The 20,836-nt window shown below is 40.4% G+C and overlaps 1 long non-coding RNA gene across 2 annotated transcripts; it reads left to right on the top strand.

Moving 5' to 3' along the window:
- The first annotated feature begins 1,161 nt into the window (after window positions 1–1,161).
- Window positions 1,162–19,726, top strand: LOC123390960. 2 transcript variants are annotated; one of them, XR_006605563.1, is made up of 4 exons: window positions 1,162–1,513; window positions 4,280–4,420; window positions 9,193–9,299; window positions 19,470–19,726. It is a non-coding gene; the product is annotated as an uncharacterized LOC123390960 (long non-coding RNA). The 2 variants fall into 2 exon arrangements; XR_006605562.1 differs by having other exon boundaries at window positions 1,163–4,420.
- The last annotated feature ends 1,110 nt before the right edge of the window (window positions 19,727–20,836 follow it).

Consider the following 20,836-nt stretch of genomic DNA (forward strand, 5'->3'; position numbering starts at 1 on the left):
CAAACCCTTAGAGCAGGATTAGCGAGGAAGTCCTCTCCTGAGCCCCCTTGTGCTGCAGATTGGGGGTCTGGGAGTGGCTTTCAGAGAAGGGCAGTGTCTCTCTCTGCTTCAGTCGCCTCCAGCTGTCCCCCAAGCCTCCAGGCCCTGTGCAGCTGAACAGATGAATTGCCTGCAAATCCGGGTAAGGAAATTTACTTAATTTTGTGATGACGCTGGTAAACTCTCTTGCCATCCTCGCCGGGAAATAGCAACACCTGACAGAAATAGAAAGTTAAAACCCCTTCTTCATGCCCATCTCTTCCCTGCGGGGGCAGCTGCTGACAGCCAGGCCCTTGCACACACCTGTGGATCTAGGAGGGCCTCGACGCCCTGTGCTTGTGTGAGCATGAGGACCCTTGCTCAGACTCTCCTTTTGTGGAAGAGTGTGACTCGGGCTGATGATTCTCTTTCTCAGACCCTCATGCGCTTACCCTTGCAGAGAAGCTCAGAATTTGGGGGTGTCTTGGGCGTTCAGCCATTCCTTTGGGCAGGCAGTTTCCTGATTTTTATCCCTCTCCTCCCTTTCTCCCTGCTTGCCCTCTCCCTGGCTCGCCCTCCCCACCCCACCCCCCGCCCACAAGTACCAGCAGCATCGCAGCAAACATCCTCGGACACCTATCTCTGCGCGGGCCTGTCCTTGTTTCTGCAGGACGCGTCCCTGATGGGGGCTGAGCTGGAGCAAAGGGACGTGCATTGGAAGGGCCAGTGTTCTCCCAGGTTGTCCTCTGAAAGTGTGTTTTGTAAACCTCAGCTGTTAAATCCCACCCGAGTATGTTGCCGGTCTGAGGGAGGCAGCCCACGAATGACAGCAGAGACCTTCTAGTGGACGGGTCTCTCCCTGCCCTTGGGAATGCCTCAGGCTGGGACCTGTCGGGGGGACCCCGACGTCCTTACCCCGAGTTCGCAAACGGACCTTAAGTGTTGTTTCTGTTCAACTAAACAAGTAAATATTTAAAGTGCACTGCGGGGGCGCCTGGGCGGCTCAGTGGGTTGGGCCTCTGCCTTTGGCTCAGGTCATGATCTCAGGGTCCTGGGATGGAGTCCTGCATTGGGCTCCCTACTTAGTGGGGAGCCTCCTTCCTTCCCCTCTCCACTGCCTGCCTCTCTGCCTACTTGTGATCTCTGCCTGCCAAATAAATAAATAAAATCTTAAAAAAAAAAAAAGGAAAAAATTAAAACAGTAAAGCGCACTTGGGATCTGTCAAGATGCATTGACTATGTTTTTACCTACAGGTTTTGCTGTGTGTGGGGAGACTATAGTAAATACAGTTAGTGCTGTAACCGCTTGTCTGAGTCACGTTCTCTTGTTGAATCCCCACTACAACACTGTGAGGCTCATACAATTTTTGCTCCTGTTTTGGAGATGAAGACACTACAGTGTGCTGAACAGTGGTCCCCCAAGATGCTATGTCCGCATCCCGACCCCTGGCCCATGTAAATGTGACTTTATTTGGCAAAAAGGGTCTTCCAACATGTAAGTAAGTTGAGGGTCTTGTGATATAGAGAACCCCTCCCTCCTGGGTTATCCACTGGGTTCTAACTCCAATGACAATTGTCCATTGATGAGGCATAGAGAGGAGGCAACAATGTGAAACCAGAGGTAGTGCTTGGCCCTGGAAAGCCAGCAGCCAACTGCCAACAGAAGCCAGAAGGGGCAAGATGCAACTCCTCCCCTAGAGCGACTCAAAAACGCAAGACCTTGCCAACACCTTGACTTCCTCCTTCTTCTTGTGGAAGAATAGATTTCTCTTGTTTTAAGGCACCGAGTTTCTGGCAACTTGTTGCGGCAGCCTCAGGAAGCTCGTGCAGACACTGATTCCTGGAGGCGTCAGAAACCTCTGCAGGTTTCCCAGCACCTCAGCCCCCCTACTATGCAGCCAGTGTCCCCGGGTGTTTCGGCGGACAGAAGGAGAGTCACCAGCCTCAAGCCCTGGAGGAACCCACAGCACTGCAGCCTCCTCCGAGGACCATGGTGGGCTTTGTCCAGGGCATGCTCTGAACGCAGTGCTGGCAAGAAGCCGTGTGGATGGAGATGTGTCCCAGCATCAGCACTGCACTGGGCGGGGGGGAGCAGGTGGTAGGGGATGGCTCCAGAAGTTTCTAGAGTCTGCGAAGCCAGCTGTGCTCAGCTCTGCCTCTGGGTCAGCCCCTCCTCACCTGCCCAGCGGGAATGAGAGCAGGAAGGACTTTCTCTCAACATGGGGAACACCAGCTAGTCTAGAGGGCCAAGGGGGTGCCCCCTAGAGAGGGGACAGAGGGTCTGGCCATCGTATCCCAGGGAGGAGAGGGCAGAATGAGCAGCAGTTCTGACAGCAGAAGGACCGCTTCTCTTGCTTCCAAGAGAATCATTGAATCTCTGAGTCTCAGCTTGATTTTCTGTAAAATGGACTTAACAGTAAGGGGGCTAGAACGTGTTGAAGCATGACTGCGGCTAAGCTGGCTGCCGGTACTTCTCTCCTTCATCCCAGGCAACTCCACAAAAACTGGTAACTGGCTTATTGCTAGTTTATAAAGCTGCAATATAGAGGTGTTAACTCTCCAGGTCAAGAGCTAAGGAAAAGACTGAGCAGGACTTAAACCCAGGCGGCACATCCCTTGGAGTCCATGCGCTTAACCCCACTCCACGGTCCAAGTTGGGGAATGAGGGAGAAAACGTGTCCAAAGCACGCACTGCCTGGTCTGGCCCGGAGCAGCGCACCCTGAAGCCTTCTACGTCAGCCACCTTCTGGTTGTGTCCCTCGCCGTCAGCTCAGTATACGTCTACAGGGAGCTATAGCAAGGCTCCCCATTGCCTGCCTCCCCTTCCACTCTATTTGGTGGCAAAGCAGATCCTGCTTTCAACTGGCTAGTGGAAGGGAGGGTGTCAGCCTCTCCCAGTGGTCAGACGCTGAACCCAGTGCAGCCCAGGTAATGGGTGCCCCAGCTGGTCCTCCTACAGGCCGGCCCCCTCCTCAGACTACAACAGCTACACCATTTACTAAGCATCTACTATGTGCCAGGCTTGGGGCTAAGCCTTCACCTGTAACACCTCTGCATGAGGAAGGGTGTAATTAATGTTCCCATTTCACAGATGAGATGACGGTGCTCACCAGATTCTGCAGAAGAGCTGACGCATGGGGTGTCTCTTCCAGAGACCATGATTCAATAGCCTGTCTTCCCCAAAATGGTTTTATTATTAAAAAAAATACTTAGCATATTCCACTTAGAATAGTAGATATTTCATATCTTTTGCTTATTACAATGCACCGTGCTAAGCATCCATTATTTAACTGAGCGCTGGGTGTAATCATTCTTCAGGTGCTGGTGTGCCAGCAGTAATTTACATCCTGTGTAAAGAGTCAGGTTGTATCCTCTACCTGCACAGAGAGAGCTGACAGTGGGGCACAATATAATTGTTCCAAAAAGCCACACTTGATAGCTAATGAATGAGCGGTAAAGGATTAGAGATGGGGAGATCCACCGGCGTTTGTGAAAGGGAAATCAACAATTAGAAGAAGAATATGTCTGTTGGCTGTCAGGGAAGATTTTTGCAAGGAAAACGGAAAAGATGATTTAGACTCAAGGGTAATGCAATGTCTGCTGCAGGTACGGGAGGAAATCCACACTTGTCGATGCATTTGAAAAACTCTTTTTAAGAAAACTTAGAAGAATTTCCTCCAGTGCCTTGAAGATTTCCCAAAACTGCGGCAGGCTCACCCATGCGTTCCCCGGCAAGCATGTGCCGGGCGTCCGGTGTGTGCAACACAGGAGCTCTCTCACCTCATGGCTCGCTCTCCTCACTGAGACCAAAGGAAGCAGGCTCCAGGGAGAATGCTTTCTGGGCGCTCTTGCTTGGGAAGCAGATGGTCATGATAATCACCATCACTGCTACAACGGACCATGGGGCATCCTCTGGGAGGTTGCAAGTTACCCGTGATTTGCATATAGCACGTGGATATGGGTGCTACTGTTTTTATGACTGTCTTTATTTTACCCAGAAGGATGCTGGCCCTCAGGAGTTTAAGTTCCTGGCCGGAGTCGCAAAGCCAGAGCAAGAGGCAGCAGGCTGCCTGACCCCATCTCTGAGTTCTCCCTCTATCCCGCCCCGAGGATGTTCAGACTCTGTGCTGAGGACAGCGGCGCTCTGCAGAGGCGTTTTCGGGGTTCTGCAAACACTGACAACTTCCCTGCTGTGGAAAGAGAGTTAAACTGACCGAGAATTTAAATGTACTTTAATTTTCTGCATTCCTTCTATTTCTAGGCATCAAGTTTCCCTGTACACGCACATGTGCACATGCACATGGACACAGGCGTGCACACCAGTTGTGAGTGCGTGTTTCTGTGTGTGAAGTTCGCGGTCCTGCTGTCTGTGCCCAGGTCCCCGCTCAGCTGGCCACTGCAGGTGAGTGAACCCACTGGCCTGCCCCCTAGTGCCAGTGGCTGCAGCAGCCTGGGCTTGTCCTGATTTCACTTCTCTCTTTCCCCCAGTTCGATCTGAAGGCCCTGGAGAGGCCCGTGGAGTTCAGGCATTGATCAGGATAGCCTGTTCCTTTAAATAAGTGACCTCTTTCCCAACATCCTCCGGTGGGGACAAAGCATTTTTCAGATAACCGAAGCACGTGGATGGTTTATACATTTTAACTTTACTCAGGAAAAAGCTCTCTACGATCAAGGGGGACACTGACTGGCCTTCTCTGGCAGAGATTAGTGACTTCCATTGCGCCTTTCTTTGTGTCTTAGGCATTCCGGGGGGTTTCACCTCCATCGTATCTCAGTGGTGGATGGGGGGCTGAGAGCGGGGACTGGGCATGGCTCATATGCACAGAGCATGTTCAGGGGACCCGGCTCAGCATCACCTGCTCATGGCCCTTGTCTCTCTGTCGCCCCAAGATCCCCACGACTCAGGATGAATAGTCCTAGTTTCGAAACTGAGGCTTTGAGCGGCCTTCCTCTCTGTCACCTCTCCCTTAACCAGATTTGGACCCCAATTCTCGTGCATTCTGTTTATTCAGCTTCCCTGCAGGGTCGGCCGAGTGAGCTTTCGACCCTGACTCTGGGTTAGAGACCTGGGTCATCTCCTGCCAGTTATTTTGTCTAGCTCTTTTTCCCTTTTTAAATTTCCTTTTAAGTTTGTAATTTCAGGCTCACAGAAGAGTTGCAGGAATTCTCATATTCCCTTCGTCAGATGCCTCAACTGTTCCCGTTTTCCCAGATTCATCCTCTTCTCTTTTCCCCCCTCTCCCTCTCTTTCCTGTCTCTCTCTCCCACACTATAATCACGTGTCCGCACATGCATTCTAACTTCTCTGAACCATTTGAGAATGGATCGCAGACACGATGCTCTTTTACCCCGCCTAATGCTTCAGCACGGATGTTCTAAAAGCAAGGACGTTCACTTGGATGACCACAGGAATCCGAAAATAAACAAAAGTCAGGAAATTGAAATCCATACAGTGCTGTTATCTAATCCACAGGTTTTACTCTGATTTGGCCAATTATCTGAATAATGTCCTTTACAGAGAAAGAAAACTCCAGAGCACTCGCTGTTTTTAGTTCTCACGTGTGTCCAGGCTCCGTTAAAGGGGAAGCCATGCCTCAGGCTTCCTCTGTGTTCATGCCACTGACTCATTTGAGGACCGCAGGCCGGTTACTTTGCGGAATGTCCTCAGTTTGGGTTTGTCTGGTGTTTTGTTAGGGTTAGCTCCAGGTAATGCATGATGAGCAGAAACATCACGGCAAGTGCTTTGCTCTTCTCAGCAGGTCCCAACGGCCATCTGCGATGTGAGTTTCCTCTGTGTGGGCCACGCTAACTTGGGCCGCTCAGTTATAGCGGTGTTGCTGGGCCTCCCCATACTTAAGCTACACTCTTGACTTTGTGATTATTACGTCGCTTATGGGGGGATACTTTGAGACTGTGTAAATATCCAGTTACCCCTCCGATGTTCATCCACAGGTTTTAGCTTCCACTGATGACTCTTGGTTGCTTCAGTTATTATCATGATCAAGGTTGGCGGAAGGTACTTCTCCTGATTCTGTTATTCTTTCTCCATTAACTAATTGTCTTTCTACTCTAAGGAAGAGCTAGCCCCACTTACCCACTTATTATTTTATATCAATGTAACTCGTGGATTTTTGTTGCATCCAACGTGTTATGGTTCTCTATCATACTCATTTTGATGCTAGAATGGTCCCACATGTGACCAACGGGTGTCCTTTCAAACTGGCTTCTTTGTCCTTTTGATGTGTCCCCATCATTCTCTGAACATTTCCTTCCTTTTTGGCACAAGAAGATGTTCTAGGGCTCATCTTATAGTTTCCCTGTCCCAGACCTGGAATCAGCCTTTCTTTAAGGTGCCCTGTTTACCTTTAGTGGAGAGTGGCATATAGAAACCAAGATCTGGGTTCTAGGTGTGCTCATTGCCACTGGGATGTCATTGCTTCTAGGCCCTCTGTATGTACATGTATGACATCTCTCTCCTTTTCTTTCTCTCCTCCCTCCTTTCCCCACTCTGTTCTTTTTTTAAAACCATGAGTTCATACTTATACCTTCAATTCCAATCAAACACTAGTATATCTCCACCTCCCCTTTCAAATTTCATAACTCTATTCTCCAACAATGAAAAGCCTGGCTTCAATTGTCCATGATATATTTATTTGTTTAAAGAACAACTACCTGTGATTATTTTTATCAGCTCTTTTAATTTTACCTTCAAGTTACTTTTTAATTGTATGGGTAATAGATGAACATATTGTTTCTGAAAAACCAAGTTAAAATAGGAAAAGTACCTTTTTTCTTTAGGCATCCCGTCTAGCCCCAGATCTAACCACTATTGTCAATTTTGTCTGAAGCATTCCAGACTTCCTATGTCTTTATATACCCACAGAAATTAGAAATGTGACGTTTCAAGTTATCTTTATATAGATGGTTTCATGGTCTGCACTCTGATTGTCAGTTGGGTAATCTTAAAAAAAGAAAAAAAGAAAAAAACTCTTGGAGATTTTTCCTGTCAGTACATACTCATTCACTCCATTTCAGCTCAACTGCAAGAGCAGTAGTGTCTGAGTATTATTTTAGCACGTCCAGACTGTGTGGTGCAGTACCGAAAAAGAATGCATAGCCATCTCACGCACATGTGCAAATATCTCCCCAGAGTCCCTGCAGCAAAGCAGGATTGTTGCATCTTAGGGCATTCACATTTTGCAGTTCAGTGAAATATTGCAAACACATTTAAAAGTGGGTGTCTTGGGTGTCACACCACTTACAATGAATGCTGATATCCTCTTGGGGGTCCCAGGAGGGGGGATGGCCCCTGTCCCTTGGTCGAAGGTAGGAAATACACCCTCCGGGCTGCAGGTATCTTGAAGCATGAGGCTTTGGACAGAGGCTCCATCTAACCTTTGGTTAGAGCAGGGGGCTAGCTGGGGTAATTGTTTTATGTGTGAGAGGAGGGCTCTTTTAGTATAGTACGGGAACACGGTTATTGGCTGTAGTGCACGTCTTAGGCACCAAGAGGCACTTCTGTTACGAGGCAAAAAGACCAGCATGAGTTTTTTTTTCTTTCCTTTACTCCCTCATCTCCTCCCTTCTTCCCTCCCTGCTTCCTCCCTCTCTCTCTCTTTCTTCTTTGCCCATTTTAAAGTTGGATTGGAGAGGATAACAGCAACTTGAAATTTTAGCAGCAGCATTTCTTGTAAGAAGAGCTTCTTGTTTCCTCATCTAAATCACAGAAGCAATGGCCCTTCTATTTGCCATTTTTCTCCCATATAGCTATTTCCTGCATATCATCTTATTTTAGCTACTCACCCATCCAATAAGGAAGGGGAGGCAAGTTTCCCCCACTTTGCAAACTTTTCTTACTCAAGGTCACACAGCCTATACTGAAACCAGGACTCAAACCCAGACCTTCAGATTCCAATCCAGGCCTTTTTTTGAAATAAGACTTTTTTTTTCCTTTTCTGCTGACTGACAACAATTGAAACATATAGAACGTAGAGAAAACAATCTTAAAATCACTTATAATCAACATTGTCATCCAGAATATATCCTTATATATTTTACGCATGCAACAAAATTATTTAGTGTTTTTATTTGAGTGCTTTACATTGTGAACATTTTCCAAAGCTACTATTTTTCCTTTAGAAAAGTTCAAATGGCTGTATAATATCCCATTGCATGGATAGGTCATAATTTGGGCAATCACCCATAGTTGGATTCAGGTTAATTTTATGTTGTCATTGTTATATGTAAAGTTTTAAATAATACCCCTGAATGCAAATACTTCACAATATCACTAAAAGTGGAGTGAAATCATTATGCACATGTTTAGGCTCTTAATACCCAAAACCCAGTTCTGCTCAAAGTAAGTCTACACAGCAGCCATGAAACAACTGGGTGTGCTGCTGTCTTAGACCTCCAGTGTAAAGAAATCATGATTGAATGTAGACACATCAAGTTTCCAAATGAGGATGAGGAAAGCAGAGTTGGCAAGGTGAAATAAGCTTCCTAAGGTCACAGAGAGGGGATTCAGCTCCCATTCCCACTGCTCGATGAACAGGAGTCAGCTGCTCTCCCATATCATCTGCACACGCCTGACCTTGGCAAAGGAGGCATGGAGCCCCCGAAGATGATATCCTATGTCATGTGGACATGCTTCTTCCCCCATCACTTCTGTTTCTGCTATTTGAGATTACTCATCCCATATGCAGGCAGCTGGATGGTCACCCCAGAGACAGCTGGCTCCCCTGCTCACCTCCCTATGACCCGGCAATGTTCTGAACATTATATGATATAGGATATGATGCCTGATATGATGATTGGTGAGACCCAGCGGGACCTAGCCTACCCAGCTGAACCCAAGGGTGAGCAGACAGATGATATGAGTGACGAAGGCAAAAATGCCACGGACTTGTTCTAAGTGATGTTTGCAGATGGGTAACAGTATAATCATGGGTTGAGTTAACAGCATGAACTAGGAATATGTTAGGTGCCAAGACTGTAATTGTGCTAAGATCAGACTAAACAAATGAGAGTTGTGGTTCCTCTAAATGTAGTGGAGAAAAATTGGTAAGTGATGAACATAAAGCACTATAATATACTTCTCTGAGTCCACACAAAGTACATCACCCTATAACCTGACCTACAGCTATATGAACATTCTCATTATTTTTATTGAAGGCTTTAGAGTTGGTTTCAGAGAGCTCTCTAGAAGAGACAAGTTTGAAGTGAAGATTTGAAAACCAGAGTTGTCACGTGTGAAAGGAGACAGCTGGCCACCTGAGTAGGTATGTAAAGGCATTTAAAAAGTATGGCCTGGTAGTTCCTTGGAAAATGAGATTACCCATGTAATTATCTATGTGGGTTATATACTTTGAATTAGTGTCTAGTTGGAGTCAAATCAAGGTGGTACCACAGGGCAGCTCATATAATGGAAGCAAAACATATGGGTCCAATGAACTTCGCAGGTTTATGGAATAGCTCACTATTCCCCAAGCTTTCCGGGTGATAAGTATCACTATCTTAGCCATTTTGATTCAGTGGGTCAGAATGGTGCTTGGGAATATATCTTAGCAAGTATTTCAGGTGATTCCATCAAATCACCTTTGGATCTTGTTAAAGTACACTTTCTGAATCTGCATGTCTGGGATGGGCCCTGAGCGTCTTCATTTCCTAAAAGCTCCCAGGTGAGGTTGATGTTGCTCCTCTAATGACCACATTTTGGAAGGCAAGAATATAGACCAGGACTCTCAAACAGGTGATCCATGAGCTATATATGATCACAGATGTGCTTACACGTTTTTCAAGTTTTATGGGCAATATTAAAATTATGGAAGACTTCCACTTCTAACCGTGATGAAGTAACTGGAACCAGACTCGCTCTTTTGCCACAAACAATTATAAAACTAGACACAATATATAACAATGATTTTCAAGCAATAGAACATAGATAACATAGAACAGTGATTTCTGAAAGAAGGGAGATTCAAGAGTTATTTAGCGCTCTCCCTGGGGAGAAGTTACAAACATAACACAGCAAGCTGATATCCAAATAAAGCATAGTAGGTCTGCTAAGCTAAGGAGACACCAGTCAGAGTTTGCATCACCTCAAGTACCTGGAGTTTGCTCAGGGGAACATCAGAGAAAGGGAACTGTGTATGTGTATGGGGGTGCCACCTAAGTTCATGGCCAAAGGCCAAGCTGCCCATGCATGGAGATTGCCTAGTGCTTATTAGAGAGCAACTGTTAAGGACTGAAATCAAAACAGAGAGACTAGGTCTGAATAGTGATGGTACAAGAGCAGTCTTGTGTGGTTACTTGACCTTTCTACTTCCATTCATTTTTGAATATACAGTGGTGTTGTCCAGAGGCCACATGATATGTTGTATCATAACAGACTGATGCAGAGTCAGATATGAGACCCTACCCGTCTTTTATTTATTAAGTAATTTTATTAAATTAATAAATAAAATTAATTAATTTTATTTATTTATTAAGCAGAAAACTACTCTGTAAAAATACTAAATTATGCCATTCTTCTCATTAAAGTTTTTCTAAGTATGGGCCTTCCTTCCCCTCCTCTTCCTCTTCTTCCTTCTTTATAAGTCAATAAATGGGTTAGTAGGTCAATAAATTTAAGAAGTTCTCAGCTACAATTTCTAATATAGTAAATATCAATAGGTATAATTCCACTTCTTTGGAGTTCCTGGAATTTTCAAATAATGTGAAGGAATATTGAGACCAAAAAAAAAAAAAAAAATGAATACTACTAATCTTGCCAACATAGAATTGCAGTCCCCGATTGAGAAAACAATGATAATGGGTAGACCAAAATTTTGGGAAATAATGACTAAATCTTAGCAAATTGGATAAAATATAATGACTTAAGTTAGAAAAGTTTAGCCACCACTAATAAAGATGAATATAAAGTAAGCCATCAGAGTCAAATTGCCTAAAACCAAAGCTGAGAAAATCTTGAAATCAGCCAGATAAAAAAATATGCATTGTATACAGGGGAAAAATAAGAAGAGGAACTGACTGCTGACTTCACATCTGAACTAACAGAGGCCAAGCAACAATTGAATTACATTTTTAAAATGGAAAAGAAAAAAATATCTGTCAACTAAGATTTTATTTCCTTAAAAAATTACCTCCCAAATGAGGATGAAATAAAGATATTTTCTAACAAATGAAAATTTTTTAAATTTATCATTAGAATACCTAAACTGCCTTTGAAAACCTTTTTCATCTTGATATTTTCAGTTCCAACTTAGAATCTGGTATGGTGTGGGTATTTTAAAAAAAATTGTTGAATTAATTTTGTCATGGGCCACCTCTAAAATTAATGCATTCATAAAACCAAACTAAGTTGAAGGAAAATAAAAAAGAGTATCTATACTGCACAAAATGCTTTAAAATGTTATTCAAGCTGAAGGGGACGTTACAAAATGGAAATTTAAATCTTCATGTAAAGAATAAATGGCACCAGAGTTGGAAATGAGTCTGCAAAATAAAGTCTATATTTTTTGTTCTTTCTATAATTTACATTTACTTAAAATAAAACTGATTGCTTAAAACAAAAATAATAACATTATAGAGTTGCATTTAACATATATGGGGAAATAAAAGACAATTGTGGAAAGGATATGCATGAATAGATGAGGTTATACTATTGTGAGGTTATTTTCTTATAATATAAGAAGTGTTAAGTGTCAGATGTGAGGCATGAAATACAAAGAGTTATAATGTTGAATTTAAAAAATACTGATAATTTATAGATGAATCTTATCAGCTCTATGACAACCACCAAAAAATAAAAGGTCTAACTGAAAAGCCAATAGAGAAAATAAAATCCTAATGTAGAACTCCTAATGTAGTAAGCCTAAAAGAATGCAAGACATGAGCAACGAGAGAGAGAGAGAAAGAGAGAGAGAAAAGACTAGATAAATGGAAATCAAATGGTAATATGGAAGACTTAACCCTCAAATGGAAAATAATTACATCAAGTGTGAATGTACTAAGCACCTCAGTTAAAAGACAGAGAATTTGACTGGACCAAAAAAAAGCAAGAATCAATTATATGCTTTCAGTACAGATACATCTTAAATATAAATAACAAGATAGATTGAAGATGGAAAAAAACATGCCATGAAAACAATAATAAAGCTGGCATAGTTTTGTGTGTACCAGACAGTTAGCTTTCAAGACAAGGAATATTATAAGAGATAAAGAAAAACATTATATAATAATTAAAGGAATAATTTGCTAGGAAGATAGGATAATCTTAGGTATTATGCCCTAAATCATAGGCAACAAAATTCATAAAGAAAAAAATGGACAGAAATAAAGGAGGCAATAGACAAATTCACAATCATAGGGAAATTTGACATTCCTTTCTCAGTAGTTGACAGAAATAAACAGATTGTTGATAAAGATATAGAAGATCTAAACAACAATATCAGCAAACTTCATATAATTGACATTTATAGAAATATACCAAAGCACTTGCAGAATACATAGTTTTTTCAAATACACATAGAATAGTCACTAAGATAGTCCATATTCTAAGTCATAAAATAAGAGTCAACAAAATTTTAAAATACTGCAGTCTTAGAGTCACTTTCTGAAAAATCATGGGATTAAATTAGAAATCAACAAAAAGATAATATCCAGAAAAAATCTCCAAATACATTTTTAAAAGATTTTTATTTATTTATTTGACAGAGATAGACAGAGATCACAAGTAGGCAGAGAGGCAGGCAGAGAGAGAGAGAGGGAAGCAGGCTCCCCGCTGAGCAGAGAGCCCAATGGGGGGCTCAATCCCAGAACCCTGAGATCATGACCTGAGCCGAAGGCAGAGGCTTAACCCACTGAGCCACCCAGGAAACCCAGAAATCTCCAAGTATTTTGAAATAAATTAACAATTTTCTAAATAATGCATATTGATAATTCATATCAATAAAAATATTTTGAATGTAATGAGGATGAAAATACAACACTTAAAAATTTTGTAAGATACAGCTAAAGCAATACTTAGAACAAAATTTATACCTTTAAGTGTCTATATCAGAAAAGAAAAAGGCTTAACATAAACTATTTGTTTCCATTTTAGAAATATAGAAAAGGAAAGTGAAATAAGCCCAATGCAGTAGAAGAAAAGAATTAATAAATATAAAACCAGACATAAACAAACAGGAAAGAAACACATTGAGAAAACTGACAAAGCCAAAGGTTGGTTCTTTGAAAAGGTTAATAATATAGATAAAATTTACCAGGAGTAATTGATGAAGAAAGAAAGAAGCCAAAGTACCAAGATCAGAAATACAAATAGGGTTGGGACCCCTGGGTGGCTCAGTGGGTTAAGCCTCAGCCTTTGGCTCAGGTCATAATCCCAGGGTCCTGGGATCAAGCCCCACATCAGGCTTCCTGCTGCAGGAAGCCTGTTTCCTCTCTCTCTGCCTGCTTCTGCCTACTTGTGATCACTTTCTCTCTCTCTCTCTCTGTGTCAAATAAATAAAATCTTTTAAAAAATAATTAAAAAAAGAAATACAAATGGGGTTATTAATACCTATCCTATGGAATATTGATACATATCCAAAATAATAAAAAATGTTTACCTTAAAGGATAATAAGAAATAATAATAATGATGATGAATAATAAAAATATTATGAAGAATTTAATGCCAACATAGTTAAGAGCTTATGTGAAATGGACAAATACCTTCAAAAACAAAATCTTATAAAATTTAATGAAGAGGAAAAAAAATTTAATGAAGAGGAAATAAAAATATTGAATAATCCTATACACATTTAAAAAATTGAATTTATTATAAAGAAACCTCCCAAGAAAGAAAACTCCATGTCACAGTGATTTGCTATTAAATTCTATCAAACATTTACAAAAGCAATAATTATAGTACTACACAAACATTTTCCAAGAATATAGGAGGGACTATTTTCCTACATGCTTTAGGAGACCAACCTAACCCTGGTATCAAAAGCTGACAATGTCACTAGAAGGAAAGGAAATTATAGACCAATATGTCTCCTGAACATACAAAATCAAAATCCTCAACAAAATATTAGTGAACTGAATTCAACACTGTGTAACAGGTATACTATAGGATTGCAAAAATATTCCAACATTGAGAAAATAATAAAAGTAGTAACATATTATAGTATGAAGTAGAAAAATCACATAATTATCTCCAATGAGAAAAATAACTTGATGGAATATAAAACCCATAACAACTCTCAGCAAGTTGCAAATAGAAGAAAACTTTTTCAACCTAATGTTGGGAATCTATAAAAATTATAGAACAACTGTTATTCTTAATGGTTACAGACCACGTGTTTTCACTGCTAAATTGGGAACAAGGCAATCTCATCATTTCTCTTCAGCATATACTGGATGTCCTAGCCAGAGCAATAAGGCAAGAAAACAAAATAAAATACTTAAATATTTAAAAAGGAGAAATAAAAAAATTATTAAAAAATGACATGGTTGGTTGCATAGGAAATCCTAAGGAATTTATAAAAACCTGCTAGATCCAAGACTTATTTAGCAAGGTTGCAGAATACAAGATGATTATGCAAAATTAGTTGTATTTGTATATAATAAATATTTAGAAAATAAATTACAGATAAAATATGAATTTAATGAGAGCCATGTAAGAGTTCTACATTAAAAACTATAAAACATTATTGAAAGAACTTAAGGGAAATCTAAATTAATGAAAATATACATCCTGTTAATGGATTGGAAGATTAGGTAGTGTTAAAATGTCCATTTCTCCAAATTGATCTATAGATTCATTAAAATTCCAATCAAAATCTCAGCAGGCTTCTTTTGTTTGAATTAAGAAATGATCCTAAAATTTGTCTGGAAAGGCAAAGGATCTAGAATAGTAAAACAGTTTTTATTTTTATTTTTTTATTTCAAATTTTTATTTGAATTCTCGTTAGTTAACATATAGTGTAATATATTGGTTTCAGGAGTAGAATTTAGTGATTCATCACTTATATAGAACACCCAGTACTCATCATAACAAGTGCCCACCTTACTATGCAACACCCATTTAGCCCATCCACCACCCACATCCTTCCATCAACCCTCAGTTTGTTCCCTATGGTTAAAAGTCTGTTATGGTTTGCTTCGTTCCTTTTCTCTCTCTCTCTCTCTCTCTCTCTCTCCCCCTCTCTCTTTTTCCCCTTTCCCTATATTCATTTTTTTTCTTAAATTTCACATTATGAGTGAAATCATATGGTATTTGTCTTTCACTGATTTATTTCACTTAGCATAATACACTCTAGCTCCATCCATGTCAATGCAAATGGCAAGATTTTATTCTTTTTGATTGCTGAGTTTATATATATATCACATTTTATATATATTTATAAATATATTTATATTTATATAAAAATATATATCACGTCTTTATCCATTCATTAGTTGAAGGACATTTGGGCTCTTTTCATAGTTTGGTCATTGTTGATAATGCTGTTATAAACTTTGGGGTGCATATGTCCCTTTAAATCTGTATCTTTTGTATCCTTTGGGTAAATACCACATAGTACAATTGCTGGGTCGTGGAGTAGTTCTATTTTTAACTTTTTGAGGAACTTCCATACTGTTTTTCAGAGTGACCGTACCAGTTTGCATTCTCAATAACTGTGTAAGAGTGTTCCCCTTTTTCCACATCCTTACCAACATCTACTGTTTCCTGTGTTGTTAATTTTAGCCAGTCAGACAGGTGTGAGGTGGTATCTCATCTTTGTTTTGATTTGTTTTCTCTGATCATGAGGCTGTTGGGCATGTTTTCATGTGTCTGTTAGCCAACTGGATGTCTTCTTTGGGAAAATGCTTATTCATGTCTTCTGCCCATTTCTTAACTGGGTTATTTGTCTTTGGGATGTTGAGTTTGATAAGTTCCTTATGGATTTTGGATACTAACCCTTTATCAGATATGCCATTAGTGAATATCCTCTCCCATTCTGTAGGCTACCTTTTAGTTTTGTTGCCATTTTGTTGAAGAGACTTTTTCCAGTGGATATTCTTTCCTGTGCTGTCAAAGATTAGTTGACCATATAGTTGTGGGTCCATTTCTGAGTTTTCTATCCTGTTGCATTGATCTATGTGTCTGTTTTGTACCAATATCATAATCTCTTGATGACTACAGCTTTGCAATAGAGCTTGAAGTCCAGAATATTGGTGCCTCTAGCTTTGCTTTTCTTTTTCAGAATTGCTTTGGCTATTTGGGGTCTTTTGTGTACATCCCTGTCCTGTTCCTGACCAAAGAGGAAACACTCAATTTCCCCCCATTGAGAATGAGATCAGCTGTGGGTCTTTTTTATATGGTCTTTGTGCTACTGATATATGTTCCATCTGTCCCTACTTCGTTGAGGCGTAAAACAATTTTTTAAAGGAACGGTCTTGGAGGATGTACACTAGCAGATTTCTGAGATGCTACAGAAACTAGGTATTTGTATAGAACACAATTCTTTCCACACTTTGTTCTCAAGAAATATATTGAAATGGGTCATAGGTTTGAGCATGAAGCTTAAAACTATAAAACTTATAGAAGACAACACAGGAGAACAATTTGCCACTTGGAGGCAGATAAATATTTCTAAGGGTACAGAATGCCTTAGTTAAAGAAAGATGACAGATTGTACTTCATTGAAATTAAAATTATTTGCTTTTAAAAGACATTGACAAGGAAAGGAAATATCAAGCCACAGACTGGGAAATATTATTTGCAGCACATATATCTGAGAAAGACTTGTATCCAGATTATATAAACCTCTCTTTCAACTCAGTAATAGGAAAGCAAACAACCAATAAATAAGAGAAAAAATGTTTGAACAAACAGCTCACAAAAGAAGATATACAGATGGCCAGTGAGTATATGGAATGTTGCTAGACACTGTTCGTTATTAGGAAAATGAAAATTAATGGGAGATGCCACTCCCAAGAGAATCTTGAAATGACTAAAATTATGAGTAACATGGCTAATGACTAAAATTAAAAAGACTAATAGTAACAAGCGTTGGTAAGAGTGTCGAACAGCTGGAACTCTCCTATATTACTGGGCCAGTGGAATTGAATGAGAAATATAAATGGTGCAATCATTTTTGAAGACTGTTTGGCAGCTTCTTTCAAAATTAAGCACACTCCTGCCAAATCAGCAATTCCATTCCTCGTTTTTTACCCAAGAGAAGTGAAAATACATGTTCCTCAAAAGCCTTGTCCAGAAATGTTCATAGCAGATTTATTTGTAATACCTTGGATCTGGAGAGAATCCAAATGAGAATGGATAAATAATTATGACACACATATACAAAGGAATACTATTCAGTCATAAAAAGAAACAAATAAAATTATTTTTTTATTTTTGTATTTTGTGAGTATTACTACTCACAAGAGCACAGATGGATTTCACTGACATTATGTTGAGTGGAAGAGGTTAGGTAGGAAAAAAAAGATTCTGTATGTTTCCATTTATTTTAAATTCCAAAATAGGCAACACTTATCTGTGGGGATAGAAAGCAAACCAGTGTTGAACTGGAGCTGTGGTGGGGCTGAGGAGATTCACCTCAAGGGGCAGGAAGGAACTTTCTGGGGAGATAGAAATGTTCTCTAACTTGATTAGGTTGCTGGTTGGGCATATAATTTGGTCAGACGTCATTGACTTCTATACATAACCTGTACCCATTTTACTATTATAAACTAGACCTGAATAAAATCCATTTTTTAATACTGGGGCATTTAACATAAAAATCTGAATTTTGGACACCTGGGTGTGGGTGGCTCAGTTAGTTAAGCGTCTGCCTTTGGCTCAGGTCATGATCCTGGGATCCTGGGATTAGGCCTTGCATTGGGCTCCCTGCTCCACGAGGACCCGCTTCTTCCTCTCCCTCTGCTGGTCACTCCCCCTGCTTGTGCTTTCTCTCTCTCTCTCTTTGTCAAAATTAAAATCTGAATTTTAAGATTCTCTTGAAAACCCAGACCGAGGCAGGCATTCCCATATCTCGACAACCAGGTGGAGCTAAGCCATGGCTATTCCATTCAGATGCGATAAGCATCTCTTTCAAGTCTCCACAGATTTCCCTCCCTCCTTATTCATGTATGCTGCCATTTTTTTTTTTTTTTTTTTTTTTTTTTTTTTGCTATCTGTTGAATGCCTTTTGGTCTCTGCTTTAAAATTAAAAAAAATTGTTTATTTGTTCATTGATTTATTCAGGCAGCAATTTTTCATCATACCTGTTGTCAGTCCCCTGGATTGCCCATTTCTTCTGCCTGAGATGAACCCTCCTCTTTAATTTGAGCTCACAGAGACAGAGGGAACTTACAACAGATTACTATCCAGGCCATGCCTACAGACCTTTCCCTGAGTTTACCTGTGTTTAGCTCAGGGGGTCGAGGTCCTCTATTTTGGTTTCCTTGGCATAAGGGAGAAAGGTCACAAAGAAGGTGGGCAGGGTCACTGACTTCTGACCATCCCTGACTCCTGGGCCTTTTCCCAACCATCACCTCTGGGACGGAGGAGGGTGTGACGGAGGTCGAATTATAAAAAACCCAATCAGGGGATATAAATCACAGCCCGGAGTTAAAGAAAAGTGGGATTTTATAAAATAGATCATTATTGTATGGCTTTGGCTGTGTAAATCATTCAGTTGTAGCTAACGTTGGAAGTAAATGCCCTTAAATCAGAACATTTTCTGTAGGAATTCCCGGGCACGACTTGTAAAGCTGCTATAGGACCCAATTGGAGTTATGTAAATCCATTGCCTCCCCTATAAAGCAGTTGAATGTTTTAACTAAATCTAATTCTTAAAATAATGATTTCTGAATCAAAACTTTGCTGGGAAGATTTACAGGCAAGTTTTATAAATCAGCGGCAAGATATATAACTCAGATCGTGAGAAGTGCAGATTTATAAATCCAACTTGTAAATCAGCAGAAAAAACATCATGTTTTACACTAAATAATATTTTTACAAACGGCACCTCGTACATCATGCAATTGCCACAAATCTTTCACACTGGAGTCAGGCTACATAATACAAGGCTGAATCACAAAGGAAATGGAGGCCCGGGTGGTGATGTGGGGATGAGGACATGGGGTTTGGAAAAATGCTCCTTGGTCCCTCTCATCACTAGAGATGGGCGAGGGGCTCTGGGAATTGCACACGGGCTCAGGGGAATGTGTCATGTCCCCTGGCAGCCTGGGGCAGCTGCATGACTGTGAGTGAATTTCATCCCTGTCTCAGCTCTCGTCTATAAATTGCAGACAATAATCCCTTTGCCACAGGATGGTTGCGGAATTAAATGAGATAATGTCAGTAAAGCAATGAGCTCAGGGTCTGGAAAATACTGAGTGCTTCATAAATGTTCATTGTCACCTATGGGTATATTATCAAATTCATAATAATAATACTTATTATTATTATTTTCAGTCTACATGAGTTTCGCATCGTAAGGGTCAACAAAGAGGAATTTCGGAAGCAGGTGCTGTGATGGGGCTTTTGATTCCGGGACAGTGGAGCCTGGAAGCTGGCTTATGCCCTCCTTTCCCAATGACATCACACAGGACTGTGATTCCCAGTATTCCCCCAGTTTCCGGCTGCAAGAACTTCTCCCAAAAAGCCTCCTCATGGCCATTTGTTGAGACTTGACTTCCATGCAGAATTTAAATAAAAGCTAATGTTTTTAAGAAGCTTGTTACAAAAGTCATACATTTTTATTGCAGAATATTTGGAAAATAATGAAAATCACCAATACTCTTGCCACCCAGAGATAATCACTGATAACTTTGTGGTTATCCTCTTAAAGTCTGTTTCTATGCATACATTTGCATACATACATTAAAAAAAAAAAAAAGACTGTGCCGTACAGGTTGTCTTGCAACTCCCTCCAGTCCTCTGCCCCCACCCCACGCACATTTAACTATATATTGTGAACCTTTTCTCAGTTTGATTTTTTTATGGCTGTGGATTATACAGCGCCGTAATTTATTTAACCGGTTCCATATTGTCAGGCATTTATTTTGTTTTTAATTTTTTGCGATTATAAACAACCTTCCAGGGAACATCTTTTAAATAAATTTCTGCAGTTTATTTATGATTATTTTCTAAGGGTAAATTCTTAGACGAGAGATTACAGTGTACAGGGGCTGTGCACATTTTAAAGAATTTGGCCAAGTCACCCTCTGGAAAGCTTGTATCACTTGCAACTCCTTCCAGCAATCTACGGGTGCCCATTTCCCCACGCTCTAGACAATCTTTTTTCTTTTTTTCAACTGTCAGTGTAATAGCTGAAAAATTGTGTTTCACTATTGTTTCAGTTTGCACATCTTTGACAGCTTGCAAAGTTAAACATTTTTCATATTTTTGCCGTTAGTACTTCCTTTGTGAATTTCCTAATCATGTCTTTTGTCCACATTGACATTTCAGAGCATTAAGAACATTAACTCTTTGTTACATATGTTGCAAATATTTTTTGTTCTTAGTTTGTCATTTGTTCTTAAGTTTTCCTTGTGGCAGAAGACTTTCATTTATTTGTGGTTAATTCTATCAATATGTTGCTTTATGGGAAAATACCGTTTAAAAGATTTTCCCAACATGAAAGTAGATACACAGATACCTGTATCTACTTCTGGTTCTTTTGCATATGTATTTTAATGTATTTAATCCATGTGAGGTTTATTTTGGGATGTCGTGTGAAGTTGTGATTAATCAATTTATTCTTTGGATTTTCTCATTGTCTCCTCATCGTTTCCTTAGAGATTTGAAATCCCCCTCCTACCATGAATTAAATCCCTATA

The sequence above is a fragment of the Mustela putorius genome, unplaced genomic scaffold (assembly GCF_011764305.1).
Source record: "Mustela putorius furo isolate JIRA1106 unplaced genomic scaffold, ASM1176430v1.1 tig00000174_pilon_pilon_pilon, whole genome shotgun sequence".
In the NCBI taxonomy this organism is placed as follows: Eukaryota; Metazoa; Chordata; class Mammalia; order Carnivora; family Mustelidae; genus Mustela; species Mustela putorius.